The sequence below is a fragment of the Triticum aestivum genome, chromosome 6D (assembly GCF_018294505.1).
Source record: "Triticum aestivum cultivar Chinese Spring chromosome 6D, IWGSC CS RefSeq v2.1, whole genome shotgun sequence".
NCBI lineage: Eukaryota > Viridiplantae > Streptophyta > Magnoliopsida > Poales > Poaceae > Triticum > Triticum aestivum.
In genome coordinates, this window is record NC_057811.1 from 469,508,118 (window position 1) to 469,515,799 (window position 7,682).

Here is a 7,682-nt window from a genome sequence, read left to right on the forward strand (position 1 = left end):
TCGTGGGCCCCTCGAAGCTCCACTGCCCTACTTCCTTTGCCTATATATACTCTTATACCCTGAAAACATCCAGGAGAGCCGATCCCTTTTACGGACCAGTAGAGAAGAATTCCTTCTTACTGGTAGACAATTTCTTGATTACAGCAATATCCAGGAGTACTAAATATAATACAAGGTTGAGCGGAGGCTGCTCAACAATTTATTACAAACACGCCGATAATAAACATAAAGGCGGATATGGTGGCATAACTACTGACTCACAATAAAAGCGGTGGTGGATATGTCACAGCGAAGTGGGTGACATGACTCCTGAATCTAACAGCTCATCGAGCGTCGGTGTGAGGCTCGAGGATTCTTATTGTGGGTGGCGGAAGCGTATATAATACAAGTGACCAAAATCCAGGATCGCACGGGACTGACTGGGACTCCTCTAGGCGTCGGACTCACTATCAAACTCTTCATCCATGAGATCGCCTTCGTCAACATCTGGCCAAATCAACAAGCCAGGTGAGTACTATGAAAGTACTCGCAAGATAGTTTGGACATAAGATATACCAAATGTAAACATGATGCATATGAACCGATTAATAAAGCGTACTCAGACAATGGGATAACAATGCATGGGAAAAAAAGGAAGTCGGGCGGTAGTCCTCCCGAAATCCCAACGTAAAACTGAAGGCCAATCGAGTGTCTGAATGACTCCTCGGAAAGATACAAAAAATAAAAATAACAATGCCGCAGTCGGGCGTCAAGGCGACACCGCATAAAGGGCTTATAACGGAATATAAATGACAGTGCATGCCACAGTCGGACGTCTGAGCGACATCACGTAAAGGGCTTATATCAAAAGTAAATAACGAGTGTGCTGCAGTCGGACGTCTGAGCGACATCACATAAAGGGCTTATATTGAAAGTAAATGACGAGGGTGCCACAGTCGGACGTCTGAGCGACATCACATAAAGGGCTTATATTTCATAACTCAATATTTTAGTAGCTCATGAATTTAAATCATTTCAAGGGAATATTCAGGTACGAGATAAATAAAAGGTTAGTCCATCCACAGGAATAACGTTCAACCGGGTTTACCACTCAAGCTTGTTCACCGGGGATTTCCCACGGAAACTGACACGGGGACCGACATGGATATGGATATGCCGGCCACGGTCTTTGACCTTGGACACGATGACTCGGAAGGATTTGACTCTGCAGAGTTTGTACTATTTACCCACAGCTAACGGATTTCAGTAGTCACAGGGGACTAGTTCCGTTTACGGTGTTTTAGGAGAAACACATCTAACCAGTACACACCCATTCAACATTCCGATGCCAGGAATCACCCTCGGCAACGTTCAAGAAAAACTTTGAGACGGGGAAGCTACAACCTCGCGTAGCATGGGATCAAATTTATACCGCGCGCTCTAAGGGGTGCCCCCCTCTCGGTCCCAACCGGAAACACCCATGCCCCCTGACCGGATGACTGGCTTTAATCCAGGGCCATGGAACCCTCATCCCGGCCCCTCTATTTGGTGTGTACAAGGAAAGAGGTTAGCAACTTACTACACCGTATTCTTGGCAGAAAACACGTGGCAGCACGAAAGGGGAAGAACGGTAACGTGGCTCAGTCCACGTTAACGTCAGAGTTTATCGGATGACGTAAGACTGCCATGCTACAACAATACCATCTTACCACCTTTCATGTCACCACATGATCAGGTCATCTCTCATCAAAGATCACAGTAACTTCGAAGCACACTGCTAGTTGCCTTGCATGCAACATAATACTCACCGATGCTCATATGCCATGCACAAACCATTCTAGCAAACATGCAAAACACTCATCATATCAAAGGTTCAAACATGCTTGCCTGGTTCAGAGAAGTCGGAGTCTAGCTCGGCGAAGTTCGCGGCTCCGTCACCTCCTCCGGAACCTACGGTATAACGAAACCGTATACTAACGTGAAAACCGTTGCGTGTATAAACATTGTTCCAAATTTTTTCCAAATAAATACTATAAAAAACTAGACAAAAATATAAGACTGACAGAAAAAGAATCAATCAAAAAGCATCTACTGTTAAAAAGATATAAGGGTTTTAGTCCAGGGACTAATCTGTGATGAAACAGAAAAGAACCAGGGACTTGTTTGAAAAACTAGAAAATGCTTCGGTAAGAAATACGTTAGCCCAGAGAGAAAACACATTTTGCCCGAAGACGCTTTCAGAAAACGGTTCGAAGGAGAAAGGAGAGAGGCTGACGGGGGGTCCCACCCGTCAGGTTCAAAACTTCCAACGGAGCTCGCCGGCGCCCGAAGACTGCGGTGGTCGCCGGCGTTGAACCACGGCGAGGCAGAGTGATCGGAGGGTACCTACGGGTTCAGGGTGTTCTTCCGCGTCGGTGGGTGGTGGACTTGACCGTCGGCGAGCACCACGTCGACGGCGACACTATCTCCGGCGGACGGTGGTTCGGGCGATGGTGGAACTCTCCGGTGGGTGCTGCAAGCTTCAAATTGATGCGCGGGTCAGAAGGGTGGATGCACTAGGAGACTACTGGCATGAGCTGAGAGGTATGGGTGCATGCACGGGGGTGAATCGAGCTGGGTCCCGAAGCGGGTCGAGGCAGCCGGAGTTGGGGAAGAAGACTCCCTCGGGGCTCTTCCAGTGGCTTGGCGTGGTACTCGTGGTGTGTAGAGGTGGTGCGGGTTCGAGTTCGAGCTCGGGGCCTCCTTTTATAGGCGATCCGAGGGGGTGGCCGTGAACGGGATAACTCCGGCGAGCAATTACGGCAAGGCAGAGGTTGGGCAGGGGGTTTAGGTGGCTAGGCATCAACGTGGAGGATCACTGGTGCCATTCCTCCGCTAAACCTCGGTCGGGCTTGGTGTAATACGTCGGTCCTCAACGGAACGGCCGTACGGGCACGGCGGCGGCAGGGAGCGCGCTCCGCGCCTACCAGTTCACGACCACGGACTGCAGCGTGCACGGGTGAGTGGATGGCCACGTGGTGGCCTCTGGTGGCTTGGGCGGCGCTGGACGGCGCCGTCCAACGCTGTGCCTCTCTGGCAGCCGCAAAGGGCGCTGCTGCCGTCGCTCACGGGGTGGCGCACCTCCACCAGATCGTCGCCGATGCCCGCAAGCTTCCAGGCGATCGTGCGGCGCAGGGATAAGAAGGAGGGGACAGGGAGCAAGGCGCCACCGTGGCTACTGGCGAGATCGAGGAAAGGTTCTGAAGAAAACGACAGCAGCTTCTGAAACTGTTTACCGAACTTCTGAACTTGACAGTAACAGTGTCCTTCAGGTGTTCGACGAAATGATTTGGCATGAAGATTTTTTTTCTGGAGCTGGGACTTGGTGAGGTGACCTCTCAATGCATCCAGAGGTTGCCTGAATTTTCTCAGATTTTTAGGAGGAGAAAACAAATGAATTTCATCAAATTTGACAAATATGGTCCAAACTTGCAGCAAGCACAATTTGAAATATTTGAACTGGAGACCAGTGGATCTTCATGGATCTAGGTTGAGGGCTCTAAGGACTAGCCAGGGAAATTGGTTTGGAGGCAAAACTCAAAGGAGAAAAGGTAGTTCCTTTGTAAATCTTCAAGAGCCAAAGTAGAAGGCAGAAAATATTTTTGATAAGAAATAAATGGAAGAAAAATCATGGGGGAGTTCCACTTGCTGGATTTGAAGTATATCTTGACACAAAGATGGGGAATGGCTTTTGGGAGGGGATTTCCACTTAGGTCATGGCAAGAGGAGATTTTGAAAGGGGAAAAGATCACTCCAAATGCCATAGGGCTATTTAAAAAGATTTTCAAAAATTTTCCCAAATGAAAAACATTTGTGATGAGTCAACATAAGATGGAAAAACCTCCAAGACCAAAGATCAAGTCTTGGGTAAATCCCAACAAAACACTTGTCATAAAAGAAATTTTTTGAGAGGGAGAGTTCTTTAGAAGAAATTTTTTAAAAACCCTCCTTCAAATCAAATAAATATTTGGAAAAGCCAAATAAAATTTTTGGGTGTCACAATAGTTATTAGCTAGATGGCTTCTTCCCTCTCTTTGATTCTCAATACAAAGTTCTCCTCGATGTTCTTGGAGATCTATTCGATGTAATACTTTTTGCGGTGTGTTTGTCGAGATCCGATGAATTGTGGGTTTATGATCAAGATTATCGATGAACAATATTTGATTCTTCTCAGAATTCTTATATGCATGATTTGATATCTTTGGAAGTCTCTTCGAATTGTCGGTTTAGTTTGGCCTACTAGATTGATCTTTCTTGCAATGGGAGAAGTGCTTAGCTTTGGGTTCAATCTTGCGGTGTCCTTTCCCAGTGACAGCAGGGGCAGCAAGGCACATATTGTATTGTTGCCATCGAGGATAAAAAGATGGGGTTTATATCATATTGCTTGAGTTTATCCCTCTACATCAAGTCATCTTGCCTAATGCGTTACTCTGTTTTTATGAACTTAATACTCTAGATGCATGATGGATAGCGATCGATGTGTGGAGTAATAGTAGTAGATGCAAAATCATTTCGGTCTACTTGTCGCGGACGTGATGCCTATATACATGATCATGCCTAGATATACTCATAACTATGCGCTTTTCTATCAATTGCTCGACAGTAATTTGTTCACCCACCATAAAATATGCTATCTTGAGAGAAGCCACTAGTGAAACCTATGGACCCCGGGTCTATTTTCCATCATATTAATTTCCCGTCAACTAGCTATTTCTGCCACCGTTTATTTTGCAATCTTTACTTTTCAATCTATACAACAAAAATACCAAAAATATTTATCTTATTATCTTTATCAGATCTCACTTTTCCAAGTGGCCGTGAAGGGATTGACAACTCCTTTATCGCGTTGGTTGCAAGGTTCTTAATTATTTGTGCATGTACTAGGGATTTGCGTGTAGTCTCCTACTGGATTGATACCTTGGTACTCAAAAACTAAGGGAAATACTTACGCTATTTTGCTGCATCACCCTTTCCTCTTCAAGTGAAAACTAACGCATGCTCAAGAGGTAGCAAGAAGGACTTTTGGCGCCGTTGCCGGGGAGATCTACGCACAAGTCAAGACATACCAAGTACCCATCACAAACTCTTATCCCTTGCATTACATTATTTGCCATTTGCCTCTCGTTTTCCTCTCCCCCCACTTCACCCTTGTCGTTTTATTCGCCCTTTTTCGTTCGTCTCTTTTTGCTTACCTTTTGTGTGCTCGCTCTTTGTGCGATTTGCTGCCTTCATGTCTGAAACTGGGGAGGTTATCATTGATAAGGATAGTGGTAATAACATGGAAAACTTTGATGCTTTTGATGATCCTCATGAAGAGCCTACTATTTTGCACACTAAAAAGTTTCGGATTGGTAGTGGTAATATTATTGGAAAAGGAGTTATTCAAGATTTCTTCACTTGTGCTGGTGCCCTGCCCACTATGGGTGGGTCTATTCTTCATAGAACTAGTAGTCTTGCGGATGCTATATCTTTGCTCGTAGTTGAACTTGAAAGACAATTTATTCATATGCATCCTTGCATACAAAGGATTTTTCTAGAGTTTTCCAATATCGATCATTCTTCTGTTAAGCGAGCAGCTACTATGTTTTTGGCACATGAGTTCAGATTTATAATAAAAGAAGCCAATGAAATTTTTGCGCATTATAGGGTGGACGCTCGACGTCCTCCCATAGAAGCTATCCTTTTTAATCAAGAAGACTTAATGCGTTTACGATCTTTAGATCATGTTGCTTACAATGAGAACCTTAGAAAGGAGGTTCCTACCGATGTTCTAGTGGATAGAATTTCTAAACTTAATGATGATCTTGCTATTCAGAACAATGGGTTAGGTTTTTCTCTTGAACAAAGGCTCATGACTTTTAGCCAAAAGAATATTTATAATGATGAATTGGTTGTGCAATATAAGTGGCCAAAGGAGGAACCATACCTCCCGAGCTTGATCTTGGGGACTTCTGTCCCATTAAATTTAGCCCTTTTGATTACTTTTCTTGCCACAAAGAAAACTTGCTGCTGAACATAGGGAATATGAGATGAGTTTTCGCGATTTGCCTAGATCTATTCTTGTTTTTATGCCTAGCTAGGGGCGTTAAACGATAGCGCTTGTTGGGAGGCAACCCAATTATATTTTTGTTCCTTGCTTTTTGTTTCTGTTTAGTAATAAATAATTCATCTAGCCTCTGTTTAGATGTGGTTTTATGTTTTAATTAGTGTTTGTGCCAAGTAGAACCTTTAGGATAACCTACGGTGATAGTTAATTTGATCTTGCTGAAAAACAGAAACTTTTGCGTGCACGAAAATAATTTTCATAAATCACAGGAACGTGCTTTCCAGTTGATTCTTTTTGCAGAAGATTAATAAATAAATTGCTTATGAATTCCTAATTTCGCAGAATTTTTGGAGTTCCAGAAGTATGCGTTTGATACAGATTACTACAGACTGTTCTGTTTTTGACAGATTCTGTTTTTCGTGTGTTGTTTGCTTATTTTGATGAATCTATGGCTAGTATCGGGGGGTATGAACCATAGAGAAGTTGGAATACAGTAGGTTTAACACCAATACAAATAAAGAATTAGTTCATTATAGTACCTTAAAGTGGTGGTTTGTTTTATTTCGCTAACGGGGCTCATGAGATTTTCTGTTGAGTTTTGTGTTGTGAAGTTTTCATGTTTTGGTAGAGATTTGATGGATTATGGAATAAGGAGTGGCAAGAGCCTAAGCTTGGGGATGCCAAGGGAACCCCAAGGTAAAATTCAAGGACAACCAAAAGCCTATGCTTGGGGATGCCCCGGAAGGCATCCCCTCTTTCGTCTTCGTCTATCGGTAACTTCACTTGATGCTATATTTTTATTCACCACATGAGATGTGTTTTGCTTGGAGCGTCTTGTATTATTTGAGTCTTTGTTTTTTAGTTTACCACAATCATCCTTTCTGTACACACCTTTTGGGAGAGACACACATGAATCGGAACTTATTAGAATACTCTACGTGCTTCACTTATATCTTTTGAGCTAGATAATTTTGCCCTAGTGCTTCACCTATACCTTTTTAGAGCACGGTTGTGGTTTTATTTTATAGAAATTATTGATCTATAATGCTTCACTTATAATATTTTGAGAGTCCTCTAGAACATCATGGTAATTTGCTTTGGCTATAAAATTAGTCCTAATATGATAGGCATCCAACACTACTAGGAAAAGGCCTACTAGTGGCGCACCAGTTTTGCCTACTAATGGCGCACCACTGGTGCGCCATTAATATCTGGTATACTAATGGCGCACCACTAGTGCACCATTAGTATAGGCCACGGTGCGCCATTAGTATTTCTGAATTTTGAAGGCGGGAAAATAGTAGTGGCGCACCGTCTAACCTCCTCCGTGCGCCATTGCTATTTTTGAATTTTGAATTTGGATCTGGATCGCGATTTTTTTGCCCATATTTTGCTCGTTTTTTTGCTCGTTTTTTTTTTCAAATTTTGTTCTCGTTTTTGGATCTTGTACGTTATTTTGCTTTGCCGGAGAGGAGTTCGCCGGAGAGGAGGGCCGAGGTCACCGGAGAGGCGCTCGCCTACATCGCCGGAGAGGAGGAGGAGGTCGCTGGAGAGGAGTTCACCGGAGCATCGGAGAGGAGGAAGGAGAAACCATGAGGGGAGGGGAGGAGAGGAGGGA